The sequence below is a fragment of the Pinus tabuliformis genome, chromosome 5_1, assembly GCF_031772625.1.
Source record: "Pinus tabuliformis cultivar Carrire ecotype Pingquan chromosome 5_1, CPIR1, whole genome shotgun sequence".
Taxonomy (NCBI): Eukaryota; Viridiplantae; Streptophyta; class Pinopsida; order Pinales; family Pinaceae; genus Pinus; species Pinus tabuliformis.
The window spans coordinates 532,048,787-532,059,334 of record NC_142305.1 but is presented as its reverse complement, the minus strand read 5'-3'; the positions used below and the strand labels follow the sequence as shown (position 1 = coordinate 532,059,334).

The window sequence follows — 10,548 nt, the reverse complement described above, 5'->3', positions numbered from 1 at the left end:
TATTATTTGGGGTTTAACACTCCATAAGTCAGAATATTTGACTTTGGAGAAAACTACTATTAATATTGGAGAGCAACAGAGACAAGGCATGTTATTTACTCTAATGAGTTATATATTTGAATGGTCTATGGTTCCAACTACTCTTTTCATATGATCGATACGAGAAAATGGAAAAACTAATAGGTGTGATAATAGAAACAGTAAAAGAAAATAGTTTCATATTGATTGCAATGAAGATTGTTTATAACAGACTATATTATTAGTATTCACATTTTCTATCTATCAAAATTGTTACATTGACACTTTACACTCAAAATTTGTATTTCATCATTTTTCATCATTCAAGTTACTAAGAGTTTCTCCCATCTCAACAAAATGAGGTAACTAAGAAAATTTTAAATTACATTGATCAAATTAATCTTAGAAATATTTTAGCATATTTAAAATCAAAATAATTAGATGTTTAGCAAATTTTGTATCAATGCACACCATTGAAACCAGCCTAAATCCATCTTAACATAGGATCTATCAAGCGCCCAAAGGGATCAAATCTTTTGAGATGCAAACCTTTCCTCAAATCTTGCGCTCAAAAAATAGGTTTGCACGTGGAGAGATTTGATTCCTCTCGACATTTGATAGATCCGATGTTAAGATAGATCTACGCTCATTAAAAAATACAATTAAGTACAATCTTTATTCATGTTAGAGTAAATTAAAAAAAATTCAAACATATGATCTCTTAGAAGTATAATCAATTTTATTCATAATAAAATAAAATCAAATAAATTCTTGAATGAGTTAGGTTGTTTTAAGATCGAAAAGAAACTTTCTAAATATTTATTAGTTTTCATCTCTCTTATTTTTCTCGCTTTCCTCATAAATCTTATCTTACAGTTCTGAATCGACGGCCGTAGAGACCAGTTTTGCAAGGCTCCGGAGCGATTTTCTTGCAGTATGAAGAAATTGATGCGTTCAGTGTGTACAAATGTGGATCTAGAAGGGCTAGTAGATAATACAAAACCCATCTAATATATATTATATTAGAGGCATCTAATTGCAGATTGTTGGCTGCTAGAGATCGAGCAATTGCGATGAAGCAGCCAACTGCATGTTGATGGCCATACTCATCAAACGGTTTGTCTGTTTGTCATTACCATACCTTCTGCGATCCACATTCGTGTTATTTTGTCCACATCAATTTCTTCTACGGCAATCTGTAGCGGCAATAAAACAAAAAATGAGCAGGGCTCAAAAGTTTCCTGATCCGTGAAATACTAGGGTATATTATTTATGTTGCCAAAATGTTTAACATGCCGAATTTGAAAATTATTTTAGAGTGCCTTCTTGCTAAACCCATAGCTGTTTGCAGATCTTTGCTCACTGTACCCAATTCGAAAAGCTCTACAGGTATGATATCACTTTTCTTTTGGGTTACAAGCATTTCTAATTTTTTCCCTTTAAATGAAACCCTCCCATAGGTTTTTTTTGGTCGGAGTGGGGTCATGGGTACTACGACATATTATTTTAGGGATTCTCATATAGAGCCATGCAAAACGCATTTGGCAGACAGTGGTCAATTTGTTGTTGTTTTTCTTTAACAGAAAACCCCTTCCCTCCGTGTTTTAGGGTCGGAGGGCATATCGTTTTAGGGCTTCTATTTGGTCTAGTTGTAGTAAACTCCCTGCTATCACTAAGCATGCGCTTTTTTAATTATGGTAATGTACCGCGAAAGAGGAACACAAATCCGCTTTACTTCAGCAGCGTGTGTGCTCCTCCGATGGAGTAGTGAACTGCATTCTGTAAATTGTCCCAACTGAATATTTGTTGGACGCTTTTTCGTGTGTTTTGGAGGGCTCTTTTCGAATTGCCGTGTTATCTCTTCATTTAAAAAATTTAAGCATTTCCTCTCTTTTATATATATATATATCATATCACTATATCTCACTCTGCCACATGACATCTCAGCAGCAAAATTGTCTCAGATCTGTAGATCCAAATCCAAACCGTCTCAGATCCATCCCAAATCTAAACACAAACCGTCTCAGATCTGTCCCTGGAAGACGGACTAGGTCCTCCAGACCTACAAAGTGCGTGAACTCTAAACTCTGTGGAGTTTTTTTTTTCAGTGTTCAGATGTTAGGAGGGATGGGTCAGATCTTCAGACCCATTAGCCCCATTAGCCCCTGGATCTTCTCCATCAGGGTATTCTATATATTGTATCTTTTATGTTCCTGCATTGTATTTTTTATATTGTGCATCTTATATTTTTAGTAAAAGACCCTGTGGTTCTCCCACATTGTATGGACATCATTGTGCCTAACAATCCTTTTGACTTACTTTGTAATCATTAATTAGACATAACTATAATTATCTTATTTTATATCACTCCAAGATGTCACTAAGCAATCGGGCGTGCTCCTCATTTCAAACCATCATTCCACTGTTCCAGATGTCTCACTTGTATGATTGTTTTAGAAAATTTACCTTTGTAATAATAAGAGTGTTTGGACAGATTCCAGGTTGGATAATGGAATGAACTTGGTGTGAGTCTTTTTTATCTTTGTTATATCCAATTTTTCTTTTTGAGTTTTTGCACGAGTTAATGTCAGCGTCTGGTAGTTGGCAGCAGCAACAGATCACTAAGCACTCGCTGTAGTCTTTAAGACCCTGTCAGCTGATTGTATGTCCATTGCCCAAGATCGAGCCTATGTGTCTCCATTGAGGGTGATCACAGTTAATTCGATTCCTGAGTATACCTGATGCCTGCTCCATGGATCTGCTGTGTTGGCACATGCTGGATGCTGATTGTATCATGCAAAAGGTCGAAGATAAAGATTGGATATGGAAAGGGATGGAGTCCTTAGTACACTTTGATGCCCATTCGATGGATCTGCTGTTGTTTTCCGACTGCTGACGCTCACAGTTTCATTTGGCTAATTCCATGACCCAACGTGAAAACAGCTCTGGTACTGTTATTACGGAAATACCTAGAATAATTATGCTTCAGTGTCTGTAATAGCCTGGAGCAATAACCGCAATAACTGGAAAATTGTGCACTAGAGTGATATCTGGAACAGGGGATCTCCCATTTCAAATGAGGAGACGACACCTGGGTTATTGTTCACAGGCTGGAGTGATGTATACCGGGGAATGCCTATTTGAAATGAGGAGACATCAAGATAGTTTGAAGAGGGCCTTCCAATAGGGGTTTGGAACTTTTGAAATGAGGAGACATCAAGATAGTTTGAAGAGGGCCTTCCAATAGAGGTTTGGAACTTTTGAAATGAGGAGACATCAAGAGAGTTTGAAGAGGGCCTTCCAATAGAGTCTTGGAACTTACAGACTGCAGTTTGCTACGGTGTTGGATGTAGTTGGAGGAACGACCGATTGGAGCTCATCTTTTATGGTGCATTTACCAGTAATAACAAAAAAACTCATTGAAATTTTTTATTATCCCTTTAATCCCTCAACAGATCTGTAGATAGATACAAGTAATGTTAATTTTTTTTATCCTATGAATTTGTTTAGACCCAAGTTTAATTTGTAGTTTAGACCTAACGTAAACCTAATGGCCGAGAAAGGTGGTGGATGGAAATCATTCATTTACAGGTATAAAATTTTGGAGATTTTATATTTTGTTGTGTCAGTATAACCTCGTCATCCCCAAGATTGTTAATTTGGAGTGTTCTTTGGTGAACTGTTAAGTTTTTGGCTATCATATATAATTTTTTTTTGGGTTAATAATTGAAATAAAACATCAGTTTAACGCTTGGGCCATCTGGACACCCTTCCCATCGTTTGTAGTCATCGAATGACTGAAAAGCTAGAGCCAACCACCATTTTCAAGAGCTACCTACATTGTATTCGCTGTTGGGTTTCCTTAGTATTGACTTTTAGTGGCATGGATGGCTTCTATGACCATAACCATGTCAGTTTCCAACTCAATGAAGATATATAGATGAGAATCCCAGGGTTTCAAATTTCAATGCTAAATTTCCCAGTCTTGGACACTAAAAATCATGCCAATGTAGGTTATGTCTGCATGAATATTTGTTAAGAATATGAGAGCGGTTGCCATGATAGTTTTTTTATTTCACCTGCTTGGATGCGTTTTTTTGTTAGAATTTGTAATAACAGTTTTAATTGAAATTGTAAAAGCCAAATCTATTTCATCTAAATTTTTTGGTAGTTTATATGATAGTGTTGGTTTACAAAATTGATGGCAGTTTGTGTAATGCATGTAACGGTGCCAGGTAAGATATATCTATGTATCTTGAGCGATGGGTTGATTTGGGTTGTAAATTTTCTTCTTGATTAATAAAAGATCATACTTTTTTTTGTGGATGTTTCTTTGACACACTGTCAACAGGGTTTATAATGTAAATTTCATGTTGTGCGAGGGTTTATAACGTAAATTTCTTTGTATGTAATTCTATGCAGGTTGTAAATACAAACAAATGGTATCAGAACCAACGGTTGAATTTTGATGTGTTTTTAGAGACAATCGCTAAGTTTGTGTAGAGGTTTGTTCAATTGTTTGTTGAAGGCCGCAAGAACCTAGCTATAATGAGCATCTCATGGAGGAAGTTAAATAGTCGTTCAGTAGAGATCTTGTTTGCACAAAGAGCAATTGAGCCAAGGTGAAAGGGCTGAGATAGAGCCATGTGAAGAAGCTATTTTTTGTCCATCTCACATATAAGAACAGGTGGAGCCATTTGTAAGCCCGTGGAGCAGAGGGTGCAGAGAAGCAGAGAAAGGTTGAAGGTTGAGGGAATTCCACATAGATAATAGGTTGAAGTTGTTATTCGTAGCCTATGAAGTGGAGTTAAAATTTCAAGCTGAGTTGAGACCACATTTTACAATCCTATGTGCACAGGTCTATTCGTGCACTTGTTTTGAAGGGGTCGATTGTATGTAGAACAATTTGGTTGCATAGAGGTGGAGATGTGAAGGACATTAGTTTTGTCCAGTGTTGGAGAGAGTTCGTGCATACATGTTTTGTTCACGTCATCAAGCACAAGTACTCCATAAATTGAGCAGGAGGGTTTCTATTTAATTGTTGTGAGAGATGGTTGTGCAATTCTTTTATAGCGATATTGGTATGCCCATATGGGTAATTTACCGAAAGACATGCAAATTTTGAGAACATTTACAATACATACTAACAAAAGGTGGAATTACATATCTTGCATGTCTCCTTTTCCACCATGGTGCCACATGTGCAGGAAAAATCATAAACCTGCACCTTCTTCTCTAGAGTCTGCATTCACCCTCTCCCATTTGGTGATTTCACCTTATGCAGTATACCAGATCTACCAATCTAGGATGTCAAAGAAACATCATACAATGCAAATTAACATAATACATTTGGCCACACGGAGACTCAACATGTACAAGAACTCTTCTTACCACTGACATTGTCTCTAGCCTCACTAAATTGAGGACATTCATTCATGACAAAACTTAAACTCAATCTATCATCAATTTTTTTTGTATTCATACAGGACTGAATCTATGCTTAATTTCAAATTACACACAGAACTTGAATTCGTCATTCACACCAACACAAAGACAATTACCAATCGGCGTGAAATCTTATTTCATTCATAAAATCTTGTACATACAATTACAAAATCATTTGTTCCTCTCTTGGCGCGATTCTACATTCATCTGGCCATTAGCGTTGGCTCTTAGCCTTGCAATGATTAAATACAACTTTAGAGGTTAAAGTAAATTTTCATAGATCCATAAATCACTCCATAATTTATTCCCTAAATCTCTCATGCTTTTCAAGGTAGATTTGTTGTTGCGTTATGGACAAAATCTCACTTACACATAGCTTTTCTAAAACTATGACTCATCTAGTTAACTCAAAAATCAAGACCCATTTTTGAAGTTACATCAAAGACTTAATGGCTTGGAAGCTTTAATGCTCTTACATCAACATGGCACCAAAAAAATCACAAAGTGTGGAATCAATCATTTTTAGCATAAGATTATGGGATGGAACAAAATGACCTATGGTCTTTAATATTAATAACACATAAGGCTAATGAAGAGCCTATATTAGTGAGGGAATCAACAAATTGATTGTGTTGTCTCAGAATATTATGCAACTCATCTGACTTAAACTTCTTTAACAACTCTAGACTTTTCTTAAGAATTGTTTTCAAGTGCATGCCTTTTGGAAGGGTCTCCATGATTGGACTTCCGATAATGATTCTAGAATCTCTAATGATTGATAAACATGGTATATTTTGAAACTAGTCTAACATCAAGCATTGAGGAAGTGCATATGCCTTAACTTGGTTGTTGGATTATGATCCTAGGCCCCAAGAAAAGGTTAATTCAATTGATTCATTGAGGCAAAGGATAACCCCCTTGGCCACCCTTAGGTTATTTTTAGATGCTCCATCAAAACAACTCCATCAAAATAGAAAATGTGGCAAGACTTAGAGTGTATCCATTGGTTGAACTCTATTTGGAGAAGTGGGGTTGTCAAGAAGCGATTGGAACATATATGTTAGTTGAGGTAGCAAAGGAGTAAGAGGAGGGTTGAAGGAAATGGGATATCCAAGCTAATTCCCGAGCATCCAAACCCTGAAAATGAAGGGTGGAGTCTGATTTTGTTTGCCAATGTTTTGCCATCAAAGATGGAGCCCCCATGGCCACTTCATGAGCCTCTGGACTTTTATCCTAAAAAATGAGACTATTTTGGGTAAGCCATATTTTCTAGCAAATGAATTTTGGAGGGCACATCTTCAAAGGTTAGCCAATTTAATCTCATTGCTAAAGATTGAATCACAATGTTCAAACTTCTTTTGTGAACTCACAATGAATAAATAAATGCGGAATATTTTCCTTGGAACCTTAAGTCACATGACACAAGGACACCTTATCTATTATATATTAAAAAATTTAACGAATTAGTCAATTACATATAAAATATGAAATATATAAAACATTTACATGTTGATGATACAAATTCAATCATACAACTAATGGGTATAAATAAAATAGCACTGAGTGCAATCCATGTTTAAATAAAAAAATACTTCAACAAAGAGGCCTTAAATGGATTGTAGAGTCCGAAAAATATCATGCTACAACAAATAACTAGTACTACATATCATCAAAATCATTGCCTCTATTGGATCCTCATCATCAATATCACCTACTAAGCATTAAAATAGGATAAATAAAACTTAACATGTCAAATTGAGATGGATATATTTTTACTAGGGTCATGATAGAGTTGAACAATCAATGCCACCAACATTGAGGTACATAGAAGGCTTGGTCCTCTTAATTAAATGTTAATTCCATACCTTCATCCATGAGAGACTCCAATGGTAATGTTAAAAAAAATTTAAGAATTTAACATTACCATTTATTGCAAAGCAATGGTACACCCTAGACAAATCCACTTCCCAACACTAACATTCATTCTAACATTACTTAATCGCCCTTAGTTGCACTCCAAAACCTTTGAGAGCTCCAAACTTGTGATTGAATTGCATGGGAATGGGGCAATAAATCAATTTTAAGATTTTTTTTGGTGGATACGTGTCCAAATTTCAAGACACCAATTAAACTCATGTCAAATGCATGTCACGCATGTAATGTTCCTATTCGGAAAATTGACAGTAAATACCAAATTATGAACTAGCAACAATAATTAAAAATATACCATGCAAACACAAATCAATACACTAAGGAAATAAGGCAATAGTATTAAGCCATTTTATTAATTTTGAAGTTGGGACCGAGTACAATGGAGTGAAATGATAGACCCTGGGCTTGCTTTTGCAAGCACGCAATACCCATGTGAGAAACTAAGTGAGATCGTGAAATGATAGAACCTGGGCTTGCTTCAGCGAACACACAATACCCCATGTGAGAAACTAAGTGAGATCTCCAGCTGAAAACAACTAATCTATCCAAACGAATTATCCAAAAAAATTCGGCTACCACTGCTACTGCGGGAGGCAAATTGTAATATCACCCCTCAAAACTGCTCCAAAAATTCTAAAAATTTGGGGAATGCTCCTCATACCCCAACTAACAAAACCCAAAAAAATCTCACTGATCCAAGTGGTAAAATGGCTTACCCAAATAATTGTGCCTTGCTTTGGAAATATTGTTGTTGTTCGCTGGCTTCAACCCTTTGTTTTGGCCCTCAAAAGTGCTCAAAAAAATCTGCCAAATTAACTGGAGCCTCTCCTCGTAAAACCCACAAAATCCCATGAATCTTTTAGGCTGATTCCAATTGCCTGGAAATAACCAAATTTGGACAAAATTCCTAACAAATGGGTTTTACGTCCCACCAAGAATATTTGCTGCAAATTAGCTCGAATTTCCTCCACCAAATAAGTAAGAAATCTCTGAGAAAATAACTTTGAAATTTTAGAGAATAATTTCAACTAATTCGCAACACCAAGATGCTTGACAATTGCTCAACAAAACGACCCAGAAAAACCCCAACGCATGCCCTAAGGGAGAAGAATTCAACCCACACAAATGCAACAGTCTCAGGCTCTGAAACTCCACAAGGAAATTTGTCCTTCTCAAAGAGAAATTCTTGCAAATTCTTGAGGCAAATTTCCCTGACAATTTCCTTCAAGCAATTCTATTTTTGCTACTCTGTTGTCCTAAAGAAATTTGTCCCACTGGTTTCAAAGATGGAATGGCTCACAAAATTTAGGAAAAGAAATATCCAGTCAACTCCAAATTTCTCTCATAGGGTGACACTCTAGGTTCACCATAAAAGAGTTGGGACTTTCTGCTTGGAAAGCCCTGTGTTAAACAACATTGTTTGACTTGGCTCAACAACTCAACCAAACCCTCCCAATTAGAAGTGAAATGCCAAAATAGAATGATCAAAATGAGGCTCTAACCTTCCTTTTATGTTTGCTTCCCCTTCCTCTTACCATGGTTCGATTTCTCTTATACCATGCTCTGATACCATGGTTTGATTCTTCCCTTGGTTCAATTTCCCTTTGGTAACCTCCACAACTTATCTTCACTTTAATTTTTCTTCTTTTCTCAAGTCCCAACCTTTGCCTTTTAGCCAAAAAATTATTTAACACCTCCACAACTTGTTTCTCCTAAATTTTGTTTGTACCTGATAAACAAACCCAATGGTCAAGTGGCTACCTCTCAATGAATGGTGGTATAACACTTCTTTCCATATTGAAATAAAAATGACCCCATTTATGGCACTTTATGGACATGATCCACTCTCTATCACATCATCTTTAAGAAAACATTTTAAGGTTCAAGCAGTGGAAGATCACATCGAGCTTCACCAACAAGTTCTCCAACTCTTAAAGGATAACTTCACTCTAGTACAAAATTGAATGAAACAATAGGCAGATCAACATCGCATTAAAAGGAGTTTTAACGTAGGCGATTGGGTATTTTTACAGCGACAACCATACAAACAAATGTCCCTCAAGCAAGCTAAGAAGAATAATAAATTATCACCCAAGTACTATGGTCCTTACAAGGTGTTGCAAAATATTGGTACTATGACATACATATTGGAGCTATCTGCATCTTCTTGAGTACACCAATTTTCCATGTTTCATGCTTAAAAATGGTTATTGATGACAAGCTCCCAGTTCAAACAATATTGCCAGAACTTGACAAGGAAGGAAAGATCATATTGGAGCTTGAAGCAGTCACGGAAACAAGAACCCGACTGCTATGCAATCGATCAATTTCAGAGTCTCAACAAGTGGAAGAACTTACCCGCTAAAGATTCCACTTGGGAAGAAGAGAATTTTATACAAAAGCATCCAGAACTACTCAAGCGTTGAGGACAACACTTTTTTTTTAAGGAGAGGGGCATGTTAGGTCTTGTTGTGTCACTCAACAACCCCCATTATAATTTGATAAGTTAACTTAGTAATAATGGGGACCCTTTAAAATTTTTAGGATAAATTTTATTAATAATTAAATAAAACAAGATTCCTAAAAAACCCAAAAAATATGCTATCCGCACTTAGGCTTAAAATCTATTTGGAAATCAAATATCTTAAGCAAAAGTTGATAGGACCAATCATATATCGCATATCGGCAATCACATAGTTTAGAACATAGTAGGCCTTTAAGTAAAATTGCGATGTGATCTGCCTAAGGCTCAATGAACTAACAATAGGTCTTATATAACTTTAATAAAGAGAAAACCCTCCACGAGTGCAAAAGTCAAAATCGGCCCCACCAACAAAACACGCCATTATCTAAAAAAGAACATCACAAAAGTTATATCGGCATTTCCCATTTGTTAACACAACTTTGACCTCCCGATAACACTTTTTGCGATATCGTGAAAAGTACTCATCACAGTTTTTGTTATGCAATGCTTACATTGCATCGCAACACTCAAGACAACTCCTACTAAGGTAACTCCAGATGCGATAATTCCCACACCTAGCGTTTTGCCGTATATCTTAAAGGTTAACCCATCACATATCGACCAAAGGAAGATTTCACAAATTGGAAAATATGTGTGCCAAGAAAACTTTGTAATGCGAAATGAGCCAA

The 10,548-nt window shown here is 36.2% G+C and overlaps 1 long non-coding RNA gene across 1 annotated transcript; it reads left to right on the top strand.

The window, feature by feature from the left end:
• Positions 1-832: 832 nt before the first annotated feature.
• Positions 833-4,854, top strand: LOC149165882 (uncharacterized). Its single transcript, XR_016260789.1, has 2 exons — positions 833-1,279; positions 1,370-4,854. It is a non-coding gene; the product is annotated as an uncharacterized LOC149165882 (long non-coding RNA).
• Positions 4,855-10,548: the final 5,694 nt, after the last annotated feature.